General features: G+C 43.1%; 1 protein-coding gene across 8 annotated transcripts in view; it reads right to left on the bottom strand.

Moving 5' to 3' along the window:
• Window positions 1-25,715, bottom strand: part of MAP4K4 (mitogen-activated protein kinase kinase kinase kinase 4) — a 162,551-nt gene that overhangs the window by 102,054 nt on the left and 34,782 nt on the right. The gene's annotated exons all lie outside the window — the stretch shown is intronic.

Genomic DNA, 25,715 nt, shown 5'->3' with positions numbered 1-25,715 from the left:
CAGCTACCCTGGGGAGCCATGCCACGCTACAGCTTTGGCAGAGCTCTGGGAGACAGGAGGTAACAACTGTAAACAAACAAGAGACTGTATTTTTACTGCTGGATGGGTCAATGGCAAGAGAGCTGAATTTATGGCATGTAGGTGCAAGTACAACCTTATCTTTCATCTCTTCCTCCACATCAGATCTTCAGTACTCCCAGCCATGAGGACTCCCTTCATCTCAGAAAACAGAATCTCAAGGGAGAACACCCAATAAATTATTGTTAGGATTTCATTTCCCCCAGCTAGAATCACCTCGTGAATGATGAGCAAAGCCTTCCTTTCTTCAATCAAGATTACCTGATACTGGATCCCATGTCACACTCACTCTTAGCTGAGCAATCTAAATATCATATGAGGTAGGGGAGGGTGGCAACACCCAGTGGAGCTTCTTTCCTAAGATTTCTGCTCACTCTCAACATCTAAAGTCAGACAAAGAAATCTTTGTCATGGATATACCAGGACCAACGCGGTAGAAGGAAAGTCAAAGCAAAAGCAAGGAGAGACAAAGAAAAAGAGGACTGCTTCCAGCACCATTAATCCTCACAAAAGGTCCCTGCCTAGTCACTACTAGGAAGTCAACGTATGACATCAGACAAGTCCAGGAAACAAATGTACACACAAGAGATTATATGGATGAGCAAAGACCAGCGTTTAGTAACCCCATCTACCATCACAACCTGCCTATGTGCCTTTTGCACAGGGAGTCTCCCTTTAGAGTGCCAAAACTCACTCCTAATGGGGAAAAAAACCCATTGCCTCCAGAGTGTTGGTGACTTATTGCCAGTATAAGATTAAGATAATTTGGTTCCTCAAAGCTAGATTTAAAGAAGGCTTATCCATTTAATGATGCCATTAACGAGAGTTAACAATGATTCTCTCCACCACAGCTAGACACAGACACTTCCAGGACTGGATTCAACTTGTCCTTCCCACCACTTTGGCTGTGATGGAAGGTCTTTGTGAAAATACAAGCACCTCAAATTCAGTGGGGCAAAAAATAGAGCCTGATGTTCAAAGATGGGAAGAAACAAATTTCTGTGTTTGTCTGCTGCAATATCCAAAACTTGCTTCTCAAGTCTACTAAACTGAGATAGTTAAGGCCTATGAAAAAGTACTAGTAATAAAAATTTTAAAATTTAAGTAACAAATATCCATTAAATGTTTTTGCAAAACTCTCTAGCAGACCATAATCTCTCTGCCAAATTACTTCTGAAACCAACAGCTGTACCACAGGATCTCTGCACATATAAAATTACTTTGGAGAACTTTCCATACACATTTAGATCTTAGCATTGCAACAATTTTTTTTGCAGCTCATGCATGCAGTGACAGTCTGACCCAAACAGCATCTGCATTTCTACCCTTGTGACCACTCCTCTAAATCTTCTCAGTTTGCAAATGTTTCTTTCTACTCTTTTCAAGCCTTATCCTGCCAAATCTGCTGCCTTAAAAAATAATTTTCTGGTACCATCTTTCACTTCCTCAGATGTGAAGCATCCAGCAGATAAAGAGCACACATCTGCATCTTGCCTTTGCATTGAAAGAGAAAAACATGCCAACCATCTCTTTTTCCAGTTAAACCCAGCGGGTAGCTCAAACATGGCTTACAAGAGAACACAGAAACATCAGAAAGGTCCTCCCAAGAGCAATGGGCTTGGGGTTGGAAGATAACACGGAGATGTGCACATTGCCAGGATCCAATATAGAGAGTCAGTTCCTAGGATAAACTCCAGACCCTGATCCTCCCACCCTAACCACCCATCTGCAGTTTCCCAGCTTTGCGCCAAAAACTAGCAGAAACTTCAAAACTCAAATCCAAAAGGGGATTACTGTCTTCAGAGAGACACAAACACACACACACAAATCTGGGGTGTCTGTCACTGCAAGACAGTGGGAGATGGGAGAATTCATGTCAAGAAGAGAGGTCTGGAAGGAGATGACACATTTCCACTTCAGCCGTAGATTTCCTGTGCAATTTTGAACATGCAACTCAAATTTCTGTTGTGCTTCAGTTGTTTTCTTCTAATCCATAAAAATACTAACTCCACAGTTGTGCTGTCAGATGTAATTCATTAATATTTAGTAAAAAAAGTGCTTTGATGTTCCTGAATGAAAGCTTCTACAGACAGATCACATATTAAAGAACAGCTAAATACTACCAGGACTAATGCCTTACAAGAGTATTTGCAATTTCTCTGCACTGAGTGGCCATTTGAGACCAGGAAACAGCAGCAGACACATCCATCAGAAGCATCAGGCACATTCAACGCCATGCCAGATCTGGAGTAGAGCAGATGACACCGCAGAAGTAAAAAGACAAACTCATGGGTGCCGAGGGAAAACCAAGGAAGCTGAGTCAGACTTCCTCTTCCCCCAGCAAGAGACTGAGACCAGACTGCCAGCATCCTGCAGTTCAATTTCTGTAGCCTAAATATGGGTGACTGATGCCTTGGGGGACATCCCAGGGCGAGCAGAAAAGAACCTAAGTTCTGTTAGAGGTCTATGTCCTTTTGGAGCAGGTGCTGCGGGCCAGGCAGGACAGGATGCTCCAGCACACATCACCTTGCTGGACAGAAACAGAGGGGAGAGAGTGGAGGGGAAGAGAGTAGGACATGGGTCCCATCCCACTGCCCCTGAGGTACGATGGCATCACCAGCAATACCCCTGGTACAACACGTCAAGGGCAGTGTCCCAGCTGGGTCACCTTGGTTTTGAAGGCAACTGGGCTGCGGTGGCCCCTGAAAGTGGGATCAATCCCTCTGACTTTGAGGAAGTGTCTCAACATGGCTGGAACAAAGAATCCACAGCAGGCGTGGCTTCCCAGCCTCCATAAAAAGGCACGCTGCAAACAACACTGCAGTTTGGCAGACAGGATGAAGAGGAGTGCCTGTTCAAAAAGGCACTACTGAGTACTACTACTTCAAGTCAGATGAGATCCCGCCACCTTTTAATTTTTCACTCTTGATCCCATATATTAAAAAAAAAAAAAAAAAAAAAAAAAATAATTAAAAAAAAAATCAAACAGACAAGCAAACAAAAAACCCACCATGCAACTCCTATTCTTGAAAATGTGGTATGGTTTTTCAAAGAGTATATGCATTCTGACTTTGAGCTTCTGAGTATTAAAGTTTCCCACATTAAATATGAAAAGGAAGAAAGGGGTTACGGAGAGGATTATTCTTAATTCTTGCACTTGCTTCAGCACAGCAAAACGGAATGAGCAGGTTAAGACAGTCTCCCAAAAAAGTAGCTTTTCCAGTAATGGAAGATATGTCAAACAAATACTAACAGCATCACGTGGATGTCTTCAAGAGGCTGTAAATCCAAGATTTGCTGATGTAGAGGAAATTCAGATTTTTATCTATAAGCCTGAAAGCAAAGCAAAATGAAATAAATTTCTGGATTCCCTCTCTGCAGAGACATTTGTCCTTCAAGACGAAACTCCTCTGCTTCAGCACTGTCACTTCTACACCTTTCCTGGCTCAGAGCTGGACTTGCTGGTGTACTTTCAGATCTAAGGTGTTCTTGTTTCTAAAATTAAATGTCACTAGATCCTCCAAAGGCTCTGCATTTCAGAAATGGTGAGAAAAGACTGCCTTTAATGCAGGCCAACTCCTCCCACACTTTGCAACTGATGGCTCACTCTATGCCAAATAATTTTAAAATTCTGCAAATCCAAGAAAGAAGCTTCCAAAAACAAGGAGCAGCCTGAGGTTTTGCAACACCCTCCACTCGCAGGAACCCTCTTCTGTACCCCAAAACCCACCTAGCATTTCCTGCAGGTTTACATCCTACTCTCAAATGACAATTTTTGCAGAGCAAGCTGGGGACTGCACTGAAGCAAAAGATCCTCAGCTCCCCAGGTCATGATTCACTCAATGCTGTGATGGAGGACCACCAAGAATTTAGGTGCAGCCCACTCCTCCTGTGACACTTCCGTGGGCACAGTGTCATCCTCCTTCCTTGCTCAGCTGCAAGAGATACAGCTATTTAAAGAAACTGCACCACGCATCCAACAGGAAGGACTTGTCACCCTCCTCCCCTAGGAGCAGCAGACATCATTAATCAGGTCCTAAGATCACCCTCCGCCTGGTGCTTTTGTGTGTCTCTGAATCATTAGAGCATTACTAAGGTACGTTAGCAGGGCAGTTTATAAGATTACACATAATGAGCACTGGTTAGAGGAAAGTGCATCACAAATTTAACAGAACAGTAAGAAAAAAGAGCAACAGTCCAATTATCTTCTCCCTATGCCAAGTTTCACATAAAGCCCTCTGTGAGGCCCACACTATAGCACAGTAGGAAACAGCACAGTGGGCTAAAATTGTGTTATTCTTCTCTTTGTGGAGAAAGGAGGACTAACAATTTGGACTGGAAGGCATTTAACTATCTATTTGATTAGTCATTCAACAGAATGACAGAGGTCACCAAAGCACCACTCAGCACAAATGCATATCTGACCTCACATCACATGCAAATCTGAAGTGCAATTCCTCCCTGAGCCTCTTCTCTGTCTCTTTCCAGTGCTGGGTTTGATACCAGCAATCTGCTTTATCCCATTTCTCTTAAGCTATCAAGTTTCCTGCATTTTAAAAGAAGATTTATATTCCCAATGTTACCTGTTTTATATTACTATGCCCAAACACCAACAGTTAAAGCAAAACAAGGGGGAAAATCATGGCCAAAATTAAGCTACTGCAGGAAGAAAAAGACAGAGTGCCTTTTTTATTGAGTAGAACAACCAATTACCTTCAGGTTTACACGGTTCACTCCTTCCTAGGCGAGCCAAAGATCAAAGAGGATCCTAAACCTCAGAAAAATGCTGAAAAAAGGAGCAGAGGTTGAGCAAGAGCCTGCCCTGGGTCTGCGGGTAGAACAGATAGACTCCCACATCTGCAGCTACAGCTGCAGCAAGCTATAAATTAAATTAATCCATCTAGGCAGAAGCACAGATGGGAGAAACTTCATAGTGGGTATCTATAGCAGGAGTAAATACACCCCTGCACGCAGATGTTCTGCAGGTTATTTTTCAAGGTACAAGATGTCCGTAAGAACAAATGAACAAGGCTGGATTTGCCAGGCAGTTTTTCTGCATCACTGAAAATATGCATGATGTCACTAGCTCCCAACGGGAAACAGAAACCACTCAGGGACAGCGTGATGCAGACGTGCCTCACACGGGGTGAGCAGGAAGCTTGCAGCTCACACAACTTCCCCACCAGCCATGTCCTGAGGATCCAACCCAGCATGGAGGCCCTTCCCTACAGAATTGCACTCCAGAAAGATTAGAGGAGTTTGAGGCATCCCCAGAGTCAGAGAGGCACAAATTATTGTGCAACCAACGGGAACTCAACATGAATTCTGCAATTAGGAGCACAAGGGATCCAGAGAGCTAATTCTGCAAGGGAAGGGAAAAGATAAGGCTGCAGCCTCTCCACCAGCTACCGATGTGGTCTGGGTACTGGAAACTGAACGCTAATTAAAGTCAGAACAATAGGCTGTTGGGACTGAATGGATTTACACAGGCTCAGTGTGACAGTGCGGCTCAGCGTCAATTTATTTCTTATTTACACTGCAGTACCACTCAGTGGCCTCAAATTGTGACCAAATCAGCACTGTGCTAGACACCGTCCAGCCACCCACACAGGCAAACCGCTTAGCCCAAAGCGCTTACGGCCTGCTGCCCTTGCTCAGGAAAGCACGTGCACTCAAGTTATCCCAGACAGCAAATACTCCAAGAGTTTAATCCTGTCCCAGTTAGGGCAGAAATGCCCATCTGGAAAATGCCTGGCCTGAGCAAACATTGCTCCAAATTCAGATCTTTCCTCTGGCTGCCTTATGCCCAACACTCATGTCTTGCAAGTTCCTAGCCACTTGGTAACCTGGAAGGAAAAGCCTTAGGATGCTGAGGATTAGTAAAACATTCTCTAAAGTGATCAAAATGCAGTTGTGGTATTCAAAAGGAAACCATGCAGACAAGAAAATCATTAAAATCCATTAAAACCCCCCCACATACAGCCCCAAAAATACACCAAACACAAAAAACATCACTTCTTGAAGTTTGCTCCTCCTGTTGCAGGGCTCAAAAGAGGTATTCCATGACCTCCATAAACATTTTGACAATGTTTATCAAACACATATCTCCCCATAAACATGATTCTGTTAGAATTGCCACAGCTCTAACCTATCAGGTTTGTGATACTATTTACACTCCTTGTTCTAAGAAAATATTGTAAAATTCTGACGGAGACAGTTTCTCAGAGCCCTCTTCCACCAAAGGACTGCTTTATCAATACCAAAATATTTCCATATCTCAAGAGCTATCAAGTTTTCCCTACTGCCAATTTCTCCTCTAGTTTAGAATGTTTGCTATAACCCACTATAAAAGAAAGGACAGAATTCATTCAGCTAGAGGGAACTAATTCTTATCACCCTCCTGATTTCCAAGGCCAGAACAAAACCACAAAGCACAAATGCTCAAAGCAACCTCTAGAGAGAACAAGCCAGATGCAAACGGTCAGCCAAAACAGGAAAGAAAAGAAAATAACAATAAAAGAGAGGGTCTCCTATCTGAGGCTCATAAGGGAAACTGTTTTACGACTTACACTAGAATCCAAAGTTATAGTATTTTCTTAGCATTTGTATATATGCCTAAATCAAATCAGTAATTAAGCTTTAGGCTTACGGGATTTACTTTGTTATAGTATTCTCCTTGGCAGAGTATTTTACAGCAGCAAGTTTACATAGCAGTTCATCCATAACCATGATTTACTTCACTTTCATTAGCTTAAAGACTAAAATCAGAAGACATTTAATTCTTCTAATTTAATATTTATAAATTAAGGAAGTAGGTTCATGAGTACCAGGTTGGTAAAAGCCACTTCCATGCCAAAAAGTTCAACAAGAAAAATTTACTGCTGCCAAGGTCATCACTTTCAGCATTGCTTCACAATTAACTACCATTGTGCTGTGTGACTGGAACTGTGATGAACCCTGTCAGGAGGAGAAAAATATCTACATTTCCCCTTTTCAGGTGGGTATTCAGTGAGGTGCCAAGGAACTGAGAAATAATTTGGAAAGGCTAGAACAGACTCCTAGTCCCATGACTTTAGCTGCTGTTACCAGAAATACGGACTTCAAAGATGGATGGATGGCTACCCGGAACATAGTGAGGAGGAAGAGGACCACATCACCAAGAAGAACAAGCAGATTAGATCACAGGCTGCTAATAAAAATCAGGACCTCAACAGCAGAGTGGAGTTTTTTTCAGCTTTTGTCCCTTTCTTGAAGAACAGAAATTAGCACCTGACCGTTCTGCTGTGCTCATGTGGAGACAATGCCTCGTGCAAGCTCTCAACCAGGGAAAAAGAAACAGATAAGTAAATAAAATAAAATGTTATCTCAGCTGGAGACAATTTTATTACTACTCTACTCCCCACAATTTTACTAAAAATACTGTCATTTAAAGAAATCCATTTATTCTGTCCTCAGCTATGAAAACAAATTCTGGTTTTTTGAGGACAACATAACTGTAACTTAAGCCTTTTCAAAACATGCCTCCACGAAAGCAGGCACTCTCACACCAGCCAGATGAATGCAGGACTATTCAGGACGCTCTTTCAGCTAAAGCCAGGGAAACAGCAAGGTCGATAGTGTTTATGGGTAGAGTAAGTCACCATTTTTGAAGCCAGAGGAAATGAAAAGGTCCAGTTTGCCAGAAATTACTTCTCTTAAAGTACAAGATTACTTTATTCATGGATGACTTGATCACTTTCAGTAATTACCACATTTGAAAAAAGAACTATTCATCCCAAAAGAGGAAAGCAAGAGTGGTACAACTTTGCCCACCAAAACGAAGTGGGTGTTTAAGAGAAGGTTGTTTTGTTTTTAGCTTCAGCCAAACTGCAAGAAGTTATCTCCAGACAAGGACAGGAACTAAGCAAGCAAAGCAGGGAAGCTGCTATGTGCAAGATGGAACAGGCAAAAAATGGGCAAAAGCCAAGGGTAAGAAGGCCTCTGAGAACAAAAGCAGAAAAGCAGGGTGTCGAAGCAGTGGGGACAAGAAGCCCACTTATTTGCAACAACTCCTCCTGAGTCCCTCACCGTCACATTATGCCCATCTCTCCTGTGCAGACTGTTCTGCTGCGAGTCACAGCTTAGACCCACATTTTGCTCCATCCCCAGGGCACCAGCAGTTCAGGCCTCACTCAGACCGGACCTGGACCTGAGCAGCTGTCTATGGGCGTGACTTGGGGATTCAGCTAAAAACCCATCTAGGGGTGAGCTACTGCCACCAGGAGCAGACCCCTGACAGTTCTCCTCCCTGCACCTCCAGCCTCAGGCACAGCAGCAGCGGCCACTGACAGAAAACTCCAATTCCTTCTTTGTAGAGGAGAGGGGGCAAAAAAGGAAAACAAACATCCACAGCTCAGAGACAAAACCAGGGCTGCTGAGCTGCAAGGCTGAGCACCTGCAGCCAGTAAACAAGTAGACAGGGTCATGGAGTCCTGACAAGGAGGAGCAGACACAGCAAAGGTTGCAGCATTCCTACCAAAACCAGCGTGTCTCTTGAGGATAAACACAGACTCCTGATGATTCTCATTTATCAGCTGGAAATCAGGGGGCATGCTGCTATAAACTACAGGGTCCTCCTTATCTATGATGGTTCCTGCAGAAAGAGACCACCTGAGGATGCAGTACTATGAGACAAGAGGCTACACAAATTAGCGATCAGAAAGAGCATAACAGGCCAAAGCTTTCCAGTCTGGGGGCACACAACTGGATGATCTCCTGGGATTCTTTTACATGAACGGATTGTTCATCTGTACATGCATACATGTACACATATATATGCAAACACATACACATAAATTATCTTCTTGAGGCAACAAAAGATGGCATATGTAATTTCCTTAATACAGTTTCCAGCTCATCTAGATCTTGGCTGGGAGGAGAATGGAAGTCCAAACCCCCTTCAAATGACCTACCCTACAAAAAAGTCCCAGTAACACAAGACGTTGCCATGCATCCCATATCCGAGGACTGTAGACAACACCTTTGCTGCCTTACATAAGGTTCGAGTCCCGAGTTCGGTAAGAAAAGAACAGGCTTCCCCCTCAAATCAGAGGAAATCTTCCTAAGGTTAATCTTCTGGTTGTTAAGTAACTTAGGCCAGACACCGAAAGGAGCCGATCACATGCGGGAGATTAGCACGCTGCAGACATGAACACAATGGCTCCCGCTAAGGCGCCCGGGGGGACGTGTGTGCAAACCTCTGCTCACACCCTGTCATGCCCTCAGTGCTCTCACCGGGGCACTCCGTGGAGCAAAGTGGAGGTGAAGGGGGCAATGAATCCTGTTTTGGGTCATGTCTCCCTCAGAAAACGTGTCCATACGGTCCTTCCTCTCCCCCCACCCCCCCACTTCCCAGTGGCTGGGCCAGGGCCCGGGTGGGGCGCAGGGGATCTGAGCTACAAACTTTCCTGAGGAAATGCCACCGAGATGGTATCATCGGACCCTTTGAGAATAGAGAATAGATAAGACCAAGCTCTGGGAGATAATTACCCATTTGTGCTAAGAGCGCATTTTCCTTTAAAACCGCCAGACTTTTATTCTATTGGCAATTTTTTTCCCTTAGAAAGGTTAGCCTACTGTTACAAGAACCATTATGGAAAGTGCCTACTGAAAGCCCAGGATGACACAGATGAATACAGATTATTGTCCCGACTAACATCCAATGCTAGTGCATCAATCTTAGCTCTTCAGTGCCAAAGCCCCTCTGCTCCTTCTTCTCCATCGACCTGTACCAAGTCCTGTCTCATCTCCAAAGCCTCCCTGTCCCTAAAGGGAGGCAGGGCAGTTACGGATGGCACAGAAGGCCGGCAGCCTGGAGCAGGGCAGGGCTCAGATGTGCCTGTGGCCAGCCCAGGCTGTAATACTCGTCAGCCTGGCTGAGTGTCCCTGACTGCTGCAAATCTCCATCATTTCAAAGCAAGTTTTTTCAGACAGTTCTGACACCATCTGGATCCCACCACAATGCTGGCAGAAGCGTGTTGTAATTTTGCTCAGCCATAAAAATTTTAAACCATGCTTAAGCATGCTTGCTAACCACACTTAAAAGATCTACCAAAGTGCAGCCAAAAACGACTGAAGCTCTCCAGCCGACCAAAGGGCACCCGGATAAGTAAGTAAATAAACAAGCATGCAGTCACAGACAATGAGAGCCTATCTGAAATACTTCAAAACCAAATAGCAGCCTAAGACGTTTCAATGGGATTTGTAAGTCAGCACACGGGAGTACCATGTTTACAGGGATGGAAATTCAAGTGCTGATCCACTTCCTAAGGCTAACACAGAGACTTCTCACAGGAAGATTAGTGGGGAAAAGAAGAAAAAAAACTGATTAGTAACAAGACCTGACACTGGCTCAAGTCAGGAGAAGTCTGGTATTTTCCAGAGCAGTGACTCGGAGAGCAATGGGAGATGTGTTGATACCATAGGACCATCAGCAACCTTGCCAGCAGCGACACCAGCACAGCACAGGACACAAGGGCCAAGGGACTACCAGGTCGGTACCCGGACACAAACTGGGTGTTCCTGCTTTGAGCTGACCACCTTCCTGGGCTACTGCTGCCCTTCAGGGCAGCCCAAAATATCCACCAACTTCATCCCCAAGGGCCTGGATCGAAGAGCCTTCTCCATGGCAGGAGGGAACAAGTCACGCTCCCCAGCAAGAGCACAGCAGGAAGGGAGGGAAACCAAAAGAACCTCCTGCTGTCTACCCAGGCAGTCCCCAAAACCTTTCTGCCTCTGAAATGGTATCACACTAGCAATGGCCTTTTTTCAGCATCAGCAGTAAGAAAGATTAAATGGTAACAGTCAATGTTACTTCAAAGGTAATCTTTTAAAAAAAGGAAAAAGAAGTAGTCAGTGATTTTTCAGATGACATTCCAAAAAGACAAGTTTCTTTAAGCCTTCCCAAAAACTGAAGACATGTGAATAGTCACACTTGTCACATCTAAGAGTTTGAGCTGCAGGCCCCACACTCCCTGAGAATTAATTTAGAAACTACAGGAGAGATTCAAAGACTTCTTGTCCAAGCCACACACACAAAATAAAAACCATTCCTTCAGCCTGTGTGCTCAACACCCCTCCAAACCCAGGTATTTTATCTGGCATAAATGCGCTCTAACAACACGAGGGCAACAATCAAAAGGGCACATTTAATGCAATTTACCCATAATGAGAGCTAAAGCTTCCCTAATGCCAGCTTGGGGCAGCCACAGGAAGAGAAGCCACAGGTTACTCCTGTCCCTCCAGGTTCAGTCCCAAACAGAATCCCCTCTCCAGGGCTCCCCTGGACACAGGTAAAATGCCAACAGCTCCACAGTGCTGCATCGAAAGGGCAATAGGTGGAGGGTGGGGGTAAAGGATGATCACCAGGAGCTACTTCAAGCCTCGCACAGGGAGTCACAAACCATACAGTGAAACTTTCGTAACAACTACTGGTCACCAAGAGACAATGACATGTAATATTATACTTGTAACAGCTGGCAATGACAATGCTAATGAATAGATAATTTTTCTCTTCCGATACCACCCTTATAAAATATACAGTGTCAATAGCCTATTTTTTTCCCCCAAACAAACTTTCCCATAAGAACCAAGAGTGTTGAAAGCCTAAGTTGCAAGAGGTTCTGACTAAACTTCAGTATTAAAAGCTGTGAAAAGAGCCTGTTATCTTCATAACTCATGGCAGGCCTAACTTTTTGTGAGAATCTGCAGTTCTGCAAGCTCAGGACCTCTCTGAAGCCCAGTCACCCAGAGAAAATGAACGTGCTGAACAAAACAACAACAATACTCCATGAGGGAGCAGAAACATCAGTCACACTTGTACCTGAAATAGTGCTACATTTCAAAGGTCTGGAAAACTTGCAGGCCAGTGGCTGGATCTTGTGTTCGAATAAAAAAAACAGTAGCTAGGAGTTTACATAATAACCTGCTTAAGGATGCAACACAGGAAAGGCTAATCACTGACGGCTACTCACTTCTCCCTTAAAACAAAGAAACGTTGTGTCCTGAACTCTCAAATAAAGAATTTAAAACAAAAACCAAAATCACAAGCATAACCTAAAGAAAGTATTTTCACAGCTTTTGAAGTTGCTGTAAGCTCTGTGGGTCACCAGCCTGAGACCAGTGATGGCAAGAATTTGCCTTCCCTTCATATTTGTACTGTTCCCAGCCTCCAAGAGTTCAACGGCTTCAGGTAACTCTGAGACACTCACCCCCCCACATTTCTTTCCTGATGCACTCACAAAACAAAGGGAAGAAAAAAAAAAAAAGGCCAGAACTAAACAACTGAGGAGTTTCATGCCCTCTTCCTTTCATCAGATAAATGTAAGACAAAAATGTGCAATGGTCGAGCTCTCTCCATAAAGATAAACGATGAAGCTCAGGGAATGCTCAGATGGAGCTCAGAACCTGCTGCACTTCTGGAATGGCCATGCAACTTTAAATCCCTTAACATACCTCTGGTAAGTTTAAAATGTTGAAGTGAGTTCAGGGCTGAATAGGCTTAGCCATCTCATTTCAAACATTTGGCAACTGAGACTTAAAACTGAGCCTGAAAAACAGATGTAGAAAGAAAAGGTAAAAATACAGGAGCAGCAGTGGAGCCTCAGGTCCTGAGGGTGGCTTTTCTCCCCTTTTCCTACAGCCAGTACAAGGTGGTCAGAAAAACGGCCAATAAAGTGAGAAGCCAGCTGAGAGGATTTGTAACACGAAACCACCAGGCACAATACTGAAAAATGTCCAGACTGAGGTGGGCGGGGGGTTTGGGGGTTTAAAAAAAAAAAAAAAATTGTCCAACTCCCGCTAGAGAGGTCATTAAAGACAGATGGTTCATTTGGAGGGTTGATAGGAGCACACTCCTCAAACCCAGGCACCAGCACATATCTGCTGGCAGAGGAAGATGCCCAAAGACAAAACAGAGGGGCTGTGACCAGGACAGATGTGCAGCACCTTGCCAGGACAGAACACCCAGCTCCCACCGTCCTCCCACCCACAGCTGCTGCCACAGCAAGCACGTCTGGACCTGGGGAGATGGATAAGAAGGAGAACAATGGGGCAGCCACAAATTACTTTTGCATTTAGGTTTCCTGGACAGGTATCAGCAATCTGTCACAAAAGGAAAGAAAAGCCCTAACTGAAGCATCAGCTACACTCATTAAAATCCTAAAGACGCCTGGAGAACTGCCCTTTCTACAGCATTAGAAAGTCATTGGCAAGTTCATCTTAACTGGGATGGAGATTAACCTCTGCTCTCCCCCCCTCTCACCCGGAATTTAACTACAGCAGAGAACACTGGATCATACTTAACAAAACAACAAAAAAATCATCGGAGGGCCTGCAGCAGGGTGGAGATGGAAGGGGGGGCTGCAGAGATAAGTCAGCGCTTTGCTGCGCACATGTCTTGTCGCTATTTATCCTTCGCTGCCATCACGTGAGCCTGCACACGGAACAAAGGCCCTTTGCTCAACCAGCCACAAGGAGCCCTTTAAGCACTTCAGCACAGCCCAAGAGTATCCTTCCAATTAGCCTTTAAACCGTGCCACTAAAATAAATAAAGACAACCCTTTTATGCAACAATGTTACCCCTTCACCACTGAAAGTGGCATTGCTGGGGCACATACATCCCCCACCCACAGGGAGAGAAAATGCCTCAATTTAGGCATGTTTTCTGCCCCGCTTTTATCCATCAACAGATCAAGCTGTTCATTAACGGTGTTCGTCTAACTTGCTAATTTTAAGAATGAAATCACTCCTACAAAGGACCTTGAAGAGGACAGTTATTTTAGAACCCCTCCCCTTTCAGACAAAGCAGTATAAAACAACTTATCCTCCTTATTTCCAAGTCAAACTAGAAGCAATGTTGTAAAAAAGCAAACGCAACTTCAGCCCAGAATTCAGACCTGACAGAGACACAGAGGATTTGTGCCCAAGGATCAGTTCAAGGCTCAAATCCTTCTGGCTCAGAAGGCAGCGACCGGAGTGCGCATGAGTGTGTCTGTGTGTCCATGCATCCGTGTGTGCCCGTGTGCTAGCAAGCCCTGTGCCACAACAGGGGGGCCCGCAGAGCACCGGACCTGCTCCTGAGCACTCCATCCTGCAGGATGCTCCAGCAACCCCTACTTTACTTGAGCCAAGTCACCTGATTTCAGCACCCCTGAATGAGTCAAAATGTGCAGAATCAGGCTGTACAGCACAAAATCAGCTCCTCTGCTTAAAACCACAGCAATCCTCGCCTGCCAGTTCTTTTTAATCGCTAGACTGACAGCCATGTGGTAAAGTCGACAGCGCCAAGTACTTGTCATTTCATCGGTGGTGCCAATTCCCATCTTGCTGAGACAATGACACATCAAAAATAGCTTTCATCTGTTTATATACTGCATGCTCGGCAAACTATGTCACCAACTGCTGGTGTGGAAAAAAAAAAAAAAAAACAAAACCCTTTTTTAATCAAATCCATCCTGGAAAAAAATAAGATTACGCACTCTCTGAAAAATACGAAAAATGTATTCCATATCTTGGGAAACCTTCAGTGCATGCCATATTTCACTGCAGATTACTGTATTCTGGAAACATTTGAGTAAATCATAATTCTCACTCTTTACTAAGAAAGACCAAAGAAGTAATAACCCAAACCCTTTTTCTGCAAAATGTTGGTTTCTGAAGCTGCTGAAAATAGTCAGTTCTGAAAATATTCAGAAGATAGGAAGTAAATAGCCAAAAGCATTCTTCCTAATAAAAATTGAAGCCTTTTGCACACCAACCAGATGCCAAAAACAACAGACAAAAATTCAGTGTTTCTTCACAGTTTCATTGGTCTCCCTGAAACACATACACAGCATGACTCACATCCTTTTGTTCCCGTCTTCTTGGGCTATTCAAATTTGCTACTTCTTAGTAGACACCAACTCTAGAAAAAAACCCTGCTCGCTACTGATCTGATGAACACCTAAGTTCATAAGAACAGACCATGCATACATAAGAATATACCATGCAACATTTAGATGTGTCTTTTTTGCTTTCTTCTTCCCTCCTTCCATAAAGGGTAAAAACAGTTTGAAGCACCAAGTTCCATACATGAAAATCTGAAAGGAGACCAACAAGGAAATCCATACACTTAGAATACAGGCTGGAGAGCCAAATTAGAAAATCACATCAGATAACCCTACAGCTGAGCAACTACACCCAACAAACACCATGTGGCAAGCAACACCTAAAACTTGCTTAGATTCTTCATAAAACTGTACCTTGTTGAGAAGTGTGAAAGGAAATGCAGAAGTTCAGGGATAAGAGCTCTTTCACAGCTAAAAATAACGTTAGGCTTAAGACCTAAATTTACTGTTAACAAACTAATTTTCATCTCAAGTGTTCTTCTTCTAACAGCAGAACATATGAAAGTGTTTCAGCAAAAATGGAATTCATAGCAGCTTTGGAAGGGAATCCCAGCTGGGAATGCAGGAGACAGCAAGATTCAGGGCTGACTTAGAGAGCCCTCATCATTGCCTAATAAATCAGAAAAACATATTTTTCCAACTTGTAGATTAAAATAAATACCAATTTGGTGATAGCATGATTTTGAGCAGCGGTGCTTCCAAAGGAAAAATGACTGTTTACACTAGCCTGATATTTTAATAGATGGATACACACAGATCATTAATTATGTCCAGCAGATGGAAGTGGGCTGCAAATCCATAAAACTCAACCCACAGGTCATCAGGCTGCCGAGGTGTAGCTGTAACTTTGCTATCTTGAAATGAGGGGAGGAGAATGGCAGGAAAGATGAGGCTGTGCCAGCTGCAGACGGCTCTTGAGTGCTCCTCCACCCTGAGCAGTCACACCATGGGTGCTCCTACCACTGATTACCAAGCAGCAAGTCCAACCAGTACTTTTTCACACAGCCAGACTCCTTCCCACTGAATGCCACTGAAGCCAAATGTGGAAACATGGTTTATATCATAAGAGTTATTAAGTATGGATGAACTGGATGCAACCTCACTAAAAAAAACAAAAAACAAGCACGCACAGCAAACCCCCAGCATCAGTTGCCAAGGGTTGGTAATACAGGAAGTCCCTCTCTTTGTCTGTATATGTATTTTTAATCCTTTTCTCAATCACTAACAAGTACAAAAGACAGCAGCCCAGGCAGTACAGATCAGCAGCCTGATCGCACATTGAAGCTCTCAGGCCTTCCCAAATACACTTAGATTTTTTTGTGTGGAAAAAGCTTAAGTTCTTGGAAACACACTTTTACATCATCAGTGGCAGCTCACTGGCATCTTAGAAAGTAGGACTCAGCCCTAAGTGTAGTTGAGAAGGTGTAATGCTGACATAAAGCAACTAAGTAAAAGAGACAGTTCCTGTTTTTTTCTTTAGCAGGATTTAATATCAAGTTGGCTAAGTGGAGTCGCAGAGCTCTATGGAAAAAGCAACGTTTTTTATGCCTACTCCCCTCCTCTTTTCAGATATTTTCTTCCTTATGAAGAAGCAGCAGGTAAATTAAAACAGCCCTCCATGCCCCACAGGACCAGCCAGCCTGCCAGTTTCTGGGAGGAGAGCTCAACTCTGAGCTTAGAAAAGTGCTTTTGAAACGCTGCTCTGAAAGCAAAAACTCTCCCCCGAGGAGGTGTTGATGTGGAAGCAGATATTGATAAACACAGATATTAGCTGTTACTCTATTCTCGCAGTCCAAATCAAACAAGTGGAAATAGGAGAGAATTATGTATGCATTAAGATTAAATTCATACTTTAAAATACCATTAGTGAAAGACTGGTAAGAGATCAAATGCAATGCACTCCCTGTAATTGCTGAATTCCTTTGGGGTTTGTTTTCTTTTTTTTTCTTTTTTTTTTTTTTTTTTTTTTTTTTTAAGTAAACGTATTCTGTAAGAGGAAAGATATTCACATATGGTTAAATTTTAATTTGGTTAGTTATATAAACTACATGCCACTGTAAAAACTCTCACCAGTAGTTTCAATTCCACAATCACAAGCTGTTATTCACTTTTCATGACTACACAGAATCACTAGGTTGGAAAAGACCTTCAAGATCGAGTCCAACCCAGCCCTAACACCTCAGCTAGACCATTGCACCAAGTGCCACGTTCAGTCTTTTTTTAAACACATTACACTTTCTACTCAGAAGTTTGTCCTTCCACTTCAATCATGGGTTAAGCAACTAAGAGATGCATTTAAATCAGACTGTAAAAGAACTTAGTGAACTTCCAAGTACAAAATATACTCAAAATATACTAAGATTAAGCCTCACTTTGTCGTCATACTTCATCAACTTGTCATCACCTTCATGGTGTACCCAAAGGTAACATTGTTCAAAACCAAGATAGGGCACAAGGACATTGCATAAAGAGCCCAAAGTAAATCCTCTCTTAGTTTAATATTCCTTAATGTCTCCAAGTAAAAGATAGTATATTTTTTTATATAAAAGCACAAAGCAAAGCTTCTATAGAAAAACAATCCCCAGGAAAAGCTATCTTAAAATGCCATGCAGCAATCACTCAAAATGCAATCTTACTATAAAAACACAAAGCATGCTCTTAGCATAAAAATAAAGATCATCATGAGATGGGGTTTTATTCCAAATTTAAAATTAATTAAAAACTTATTATATGCAAGTGTTGGATGGGGCTGAGTATATGACTCAGCCCTCATGTCACCTTCAATCACAGTGACGAATCTGCTCTTCAAGACAAAGTCTGAGAGCTATGGGTAAAACAATTTATTACTGTTAGCTCTAATTAATCCAAACCCAACTGTTTCTAGTTCTTCAGTACACAGAATAAACTAGATACAGGCTTCTCCCATGCATCTAATTAAAACAGGAAAGTCCTCAAATCTAGGGTTTCAAAAATGTAATGAAAAAAAATTTATTTAAAATTCCCTTTAGGCCCCTAATCAATGGAATTATTCGTGAATGTAAATCTGAGAGTACATCTCTATTTTCCTCAGTATCAATGCCCTAGAACATCCATCCAAAACTAAAGATAACTCCTCACACACCAGCCTCCTACACACATCAGAAAAAGGCATGTTCCTAGCAATCAAGGTGAACAAGCACCAGGAGGAGAAATCTAAGTGAGAAGGAATAAGAGACCAAAATTGCCACTTTTTAACAAAGATTATAGCATTTTCTCAGTAGTGCTTTCCACAGTAAAGTTGTTTCCAAGGAGTGGTTAACATGTGCATGCAATTCCCAAGAACACAGGCTATGATAAAAATATTTACTTTTAGGCTACAAAGGCAACCCAAATAATACTGACAGCCTCAACCTCATATCTTAAAGCATAGTAAATAATCTCCAAGGAGGACGATAACATACAGCCATCCCAAGAACTGTGAACAGGGTTCAGGGGCAAAGACTTCCAAAAACAGGCATCTCCAAAAGAGCAGTTTCCCACTCCCATCCAATATACGTGAACACACAACCTGTAACACTCTGCTCAATCCCAGAGTTGGAATTCTCATCTCACTAAATGTGGGGATTATTTGGGATTGGGCCAGCACGGTCCAGAGAAGAGTTGAACAGAAAATGCATACCTACCCTTCAGAGCAAGATAAACCTAAGGAATCATAATTTCTAAAACACTAAAAAAAAAAAAAAAAAAGAAGTGACAGCTACACTGTCAAAATATAGTACCTTTTAATCACCAAAAAATGAAAAGCCCCCACTATTCTCTACCTAAGCCTACAGCAGAAATATTTTTCTTCGTGCTGAAGTTATCCAATTCTCAGACACAAATTTTGGACCAGCTGGGACTAATCTTTTATCCACACAAGCTCCCATTCAGTTTTCCTAAACACTTATATAACAATAAAGTGCCACCACACTCCACTTGCCCATGTTTCAGGCTACACAGAGAAAGGGTGCAAAAAGAGAGCTGAGGCAAGAATAACTGCACAGCTACCGATTCCCAACTTCTGAGCAAAGAAATCCGACATGCTAACTTTGGGTTTGCATATTTTTGTGGGGTGGAAGATAGATTACTTCTCATTTCCACTGATGGTACCAAAACACACTTACAGACCCGTAGCAGAAGAACTCTGGCTGGTGAGACAGTGCTTGCTGAAGGTCCTCCTCATTCCAGGTATCCATCACCCATTCCTGCCTCTGCAGCCAAATTCACCCACTAAAATCCACCTACGTGCTTTTTGCCTGCTCTAAATTAGAGTGGCATCAGAGCTCCAGCTACCTCTGTCCACAGCTGCATGATACTAAAACTCTGGGCCAGGCACTCCCTCCCCTCTTTCTGGCTGCCACCAAGGAAGCACTTCCAGCAGCACACACCACGCACACCCCCCTATGGCTCCCCTGCAAGCACTCATGGAGGTGCCAGGCCATTCCCCCATAGTTCAGTTTGCTTGTGCACCCTAAGTGAAATGAAAAGGCAATCACAAATGCTAGCTCAGTTAGTTGCTTTGCCAAAAAGTTGAGCACAAGAATTTAGTCAGGAGTCCAAAGGTCTTTATCCTAGAACCCTGAATCATCCAGCACAGCTGAGTACTAGCAACTGAACACACCAGCAACTACTCTTTGCAAGCTGAATATGGGAAGCGTAATAATTTTCCTAGCAAAACAGAGGATACTGACCACATGACCTTTCTTCATGTGATTAATCAAAGCGTGTTTTGAATTTAAATAAAACTGCAGCTGAAATTCCCTTGAGTCACTCAAATCTCACCATAAAAGCAAATTCTGGTTTGCTGCAGGCAAAGCATGCAAATATCCTTGAAGGACCATAACAAGCAAGCAAAGAAAAGGCTGGTCAAAAATCCAATGCCATCTGCACTCCTTTACACAGCTGGACAGGACTTGAAAAGAATTGGAGGGTCACAGTTATGTCAAACTTGCTTTTCTACTGTCTTTTCAATCATCTTTCCTCACAGAAAAATTACCTCATGCTAGCAGGTTTGCGGTTTCTTTGTTTTTCAGCCTGTAATATGACTACCGCAGTTCTTCATCTACAAGACATCTCATCATTTGCTCCCCTTCTGAATTCTGTGAGCAAGCAGACCTTGACAGAGATCTATTAATGTGCACATGATTCATGACACCAGTCAGAAAGCAAAGCAAAGCCATCATTAAGAAAGATAAAGGAGAGAAGCTGAGGGGATATACCCTTAAATAAATGGATTCTTCTACGAGGTACTTTATTAAAACAATACATAGGGCAGAACACCTAACTGGAAAACAAAAAAGGCAAAAAAGAACAATAAACTCTGTAACTTGGGTGGAAACCAATTTCTAAGACTCACTGCCAATCAGTATAAATAATGCTGCTGCAGAGCAGTTGTTCTTCTGTTGTTTTTTGTTTGTCAATAAAGACTTGTGTTAGCACTTTTTTTCACAGGAGCCCATGAAGCATCTAGCTGAATACAGCAAGGGGTTTTAGTGTGTACAGGGATGCCTGGTGCTTTGAAGCAGCTGTACAGTAACAAGCGCTCCAGAGCATGCACAGGCTTCACTCCCTTGGCTGCGGTGGGACATCCTGTGGGTGTGCTTGAAAAGCAGGGAGAAAGCAGGCACCAGGGGGAAGAATGATTGAGCAGACAGGCCTTTCCATCCTGCAGCCAGGCTGTGGGAGGGGCAGCTGCCTGCTGCCCTTCTTGGCTCTGCTTCTACCTTCAAACCCAAACAACAATGACAGCAGCAGACCACTATTTTTAATTACGCAGCTGGGATCATCTGTTCCCTGAAGAACTCTTTAATTGCTCTTTGCTTGACAACTTCACCCCCCTTTCACAGCAACTAGGTCTTGTGCACCTCACCTGAATAGCACTGAGCTCCCTAAAACAGAAGCACATAATTTTTTGGAGTCTTTTACTCAGGTTCTTTCTTTCCAGAATCCAGGAAGTCCAGATATATAAGGACTGAGTAAGTCATCAGAGACACACACATATTAGAAAAAAAAAATCAGAACATAAATATGAACACTTTCCACCCAAATATTTTAATAATCCACATTAGTATGGCAATAAGAGGGGCAGAGAAGCCTCACAACAACAGCACAACCTGAACCATGTGCTTCAGTTCCAGAGCACCTGGTTCTGCTTGGTCACACCACCTGGTAATACCAGGGCCTCATTTGTGCACCTTGTGGCTTACAGGGAGCACCAGAAAAGGGCTTGATGAGAGACATTTGACACCCCTACCTGGGGTTTCCTGGCTCCTACAGAAACAGAAAACAGCTAACCTATTCATGCCTACCTCTGGGAGAAGATAAGGCACACACTGTATCTGAGAAAACACTGAAACATTTTAAACACTTTCACCTTAGTACACTCCCTCTGAAAACCCAAAGGGCAGGTGCCTACAGAGTAAAAGTATTTCAATGAGGATTCGTTCTGGCAGAAATGGGAGGCTGCCTATCCTGCAGGGTAACCCAGCATCAGGGAGGTGACAGGGTGGGAATCACCTGACCCTGCATCCTCACAGTGCCAGCAAGGCAGCCCAGACTTCCAGGGCAGGTCACAAAACTCGTCACTCCTCACTGCAAATGGCCATTCCTCCAAAGCCTACAAAACTACCAAGCTAATCCTCCATAACAGGTAGCACTGGTAAAGCACCTACAGGAAAATGAAGTGCCAAGGAAGAAAAATATTTGGCAAACACCGTTGCAGTTTATAGCAAAGTTGATAAATCTTATGAAATTAACTTTGGGGTTTTTTTGTTCCATTAAAACACCCACTCACACATTCATGGAACAATTCATGAATATCATTCTTCCCTTTCCTTCTGCCCCCAGCCCTTTTCCACTAGCTCTGGAGGCAGTAAATTAAATATTAAGAAAGTTTCCACTGTAAGTTTCGGTTTCTGACTTCATTTAAACTTCATCACGCTCCAGCGATTTCAAAAATCCCCAGCCAGTCCAGAGCTGCAAATGACACCCATCCATAATGGGAAAATTAAGTGCTTAAAATTAAGTACCTCTCACTTAAGGGAATGAAAATATAAAGTCCAATCACAAAATGTTTGGCATGTTCTTCCTCACTGTATGTTTCTATAGCTTCTTGCTTTGAATGAACCTTGGGGAGAGATGGTGCTTACTAGCGTCCCCTGCTCTAACATTAATTATTCCTAAACCATCACCTGAGTATGCGCCCACTCCACTGCAAGAGCTTTCCTCTGTTATAGGAAGACTGTGAATCTGTTCAGTTACTCCGGTCCACCCTGCTGTCTAATATGTTACTGGGGACATGAGGACAACCCAACGTCTCAACTCTGATCTCCCTCATTACCTTGAAGAGCTGTCAGGTCTCCTTAAAAAATGTGGCAGCACACAAGATGGAGAGAGAATATTCCAGCTTAGAAAATCACTCTGAGCTGCACCTTCAGGGAACACAGGGCTGTGCAGCTCTATCAAAATGGAAGTTTGCAGCTCAGTCATGCAAGAATCGTGGGAACACGTGGTCTACGTGTATGTTACAGACACATGGATAGATGTCTTTATACATATCTACATACCTGTATGTACATGTATAGAGGTCTGTCTATAAAATATAGGCAGGCACATATGTACAGCACATACCTGCTGGGAAGAGAAGCACAAAGGCATCTTGCCCCACTGCTACAAGGAGAAGTAGTGCAGGTTTACAGAGACATATTTTCACCAACCTACCACAAGAATATTAACGCATAAATACCAAGACCAAAAATACTAATGAGTACAAAAGCCGTATAATCATTTTCCCAGATTAAATCCATCTGTCCAACAGAATCCATCTGTCCAAGGAGCTTATTAAGGCTGGAATAAGTCTTTTATTAGTCGGGTTACTAGGATCCAAGCCTTATCTCTGTCACCTTCAAGTCCCTCCCAGGCTGCCAGCCGGTCTGCAGAGCTAGCTGCCCCACACACAATGAGGCTTTGCCACCGCTCCTGCTGCAGCACAGTGTTCTCTGCACCTCCCAGCTCCAGGGAGGAAAACTGGGGAAGTAGAGAGTCCCTTTTGCCTTCTCCTGCTTGCCCTACTTAATTGTGTTCAGGAGTTTGATGCTCAAACAGCAAAAGTAATGCTCTGAATGACTCTTCTCACCCGTAGAAAACAGGAAGAACTCCAGTGCAAGCTCCCCAACCTCAGCAGAGCCCAAGCTTTCAGGCGTGGCACAATCCCACCTCTGTGCCCCACTAGCTATGAAGGGAGTCACTCAAACCCAAACTTGTGTAAAGAGAAGGTGAATAATGTCTTCATAAGCCTGTAAGGGCACAGTCCCAGCAGCCAGCCTTGCTTTGCCTAAGCGCAGCAAAGCAGGAGGCGAACAGAGCCTCATCAGTCTCCCCAGCTGCCATTCAGAAGCAGGCAGGCGCCTGGAGAGCCAAGAGACTGCTGAAGTTCAGCTTTGTTCACCGTTTGGCATGGTCCAGAGCAGCAGCCCAGGGAAGCTGGCACTGGGAGCATTTATAGGAGAAGGGTCTCCCAAAAATGGAAAGGAGGGGAGGAGCGGCTAAACAGAGACATATTCCCACCACAGATGCCAGAAATTAAAAGGAAATGACCGAACATATTAAAAAAAAAAAAATTGCTCAAAGCAATTTATACAAGGTTACACCAGGCAAGAAAAAAAGGGCATAGATCAGTATAATTTAGAAGGGAAATTGCAGCAAAAGCACCCAGCATATAGCTTTTTTGTTTTGTTTATATAAAAGACATTCATCAACAATATGTTACAATTATAATACAAGGAACAACTCCTGCTCCTTTGCAGATATACATTGGGGGTTTATTTATTCTTCTCAAACACTACAGGAACTTACTCCTGTGTTTTATAAACTCTATAAAATAAATATATGTTTACAGGCTGACAAAGTACCAGCTGATATATACTGCAGCAGACCAGAAACAGCGATAAGGAAGAATTAAGTCAAAACATCCCAACACAGTAGCATATCCGTGTTTACTGCTCATGACCTCTTCCACAGGAGGCTGAAGTCCACTTGACTAACCTACTGCCACATGAGCCAGGACACCAAGCAGAAGCCACCACCATAATCTCTGACTTTAAAGACAAACTATGTAACAAAAATACATATTCTGTTGAAAAGAGGATGATAAAATTGCTTCCAACCCCTGTGGCACTAAGGACCTCTAAGCCATTACAAGAGTGGACCATTATGATAGCCTAGATGGGGAGGATCTATAAAACCAGAGGAAGCCTGTTTTCCATATTTAAGTGAGTGTAAATCCTTAAAACAAGATTTCTATATCAAAAACATCCCTAGAACGACTCTTTTACCCCGTATCACTCACCCTCCTTTGCATTTGGAAACACTGGATGAAAAAAACTGCTTCCAGAATAACCACACACACACCCAAAGAGTGAATGAGCACATGCATACTGGGGAGAGCGAGGAGGGAACAGCCTGTATCTCCCTCCTCATCAGGGCTGGGGCAGGCATGTTGGAAAAGCTCTCTGTGAAACTCCACCACGAACCAGGATACACCAGGATCCATGAAAAGCCAGTATGGCGCAACATGGTACCTGACCTATTTCACCCATTCGACTGGGCTTATTTTAGCACAGTGAGATGAACCGTAGAAGAGTTTGTTTTCACACATGTATGTAACCACACCTTCTCACCCTCTCAATTAAGAAGAAGAAATGCAGATTTCCCTTCCATTATTTAAGCAACCAAAACAACCTATTTCTCCACCTATTTCTATCTCTCAGAAACCTAGATAAAAAATATTAGTACAAGCTAGGCAAAATTTCATACGCTAAACCATCTCAAAAATAAAAAGGACTGATGGCTCTGCATTTTGTACCAGAACATACGATTTTCCTTCTCACATTTCCTACCTCCCAAGAGGAAATAAACAGAGATAATAGGCAGTGAAATGTGCTGAGAGCAATAACCATCAGTGAGTATAACCTATTAAAAAATTAATTTGTTTCTATAATTTCTACAACACTAATCTGCCCTGATACCTCAGGAATCAGTAAGAGAATCACTGTCTGTACTTGTTAGAAGAGGGGCTTTATATGGGGCTGTAATTGTTGAAAATTAAACAAACAATGTTGTGTCTACAAAACACAATTTCATCTATAAAAAACTTCTCATCTGCTAAGCAAGGGGAAGTGATTTCCTCCAAATGACTACGCTCTTCTAGCTTTTGGTTATATTGTTTAAGCTGAGTCAAGCACACCTTATGCTTTGGAGGACATGCCCCCACTTCTGCATCTGGTAAAACAGCATTTTTACACTTGCACATGATACACCTTCAGGCCTTCCTCTGAAGTCCCCCAGTTTATGTGTATAGAGAGTATACAGAAAGTACACATCCTTCACGAGGATGACAAAGCTCCGATTACATTTAATCTGCACTGAAGAGAAAAAGGAGGAGAGAAAATGAAGGGGGAGAAAAACCAGAGAGAGTTGGGAGAGAAGAGGGAGAGGAAAGAACAATCAAGAAATAACAAAGCAGAAAGAATTTAAGCCAGACCTCTAACAAGGACGTTTTACTCTAGCCTTACTAGGGGCTTGTCTACATGGGAAAGTCAGGGCAAAGGAAGTGGCAGTGTGAATTTTCAGCACACTTTCTTTCAGCAGACTAAATTAACCTGCCCAACAGGCGCTCTTAGTGCACACTCAGCATCC

This window comes from Sylvia atricapilla, chromosome 2, assembly GCF_009819655.1.
Source record: "Sylvia atricapilla isolate bSylAtr1 chromosome 2, bSylAtr1.pri, whole genome shotgun sequence".
NCBI lineage: Eukaryota > Metazoa > Chordata > Aves > Passeriformes > Sylviidae > Sylvia > Sylvia atricapilla.
This window is presented reverse-complemented; position numbering and strand designations above follow the sequence as displayed.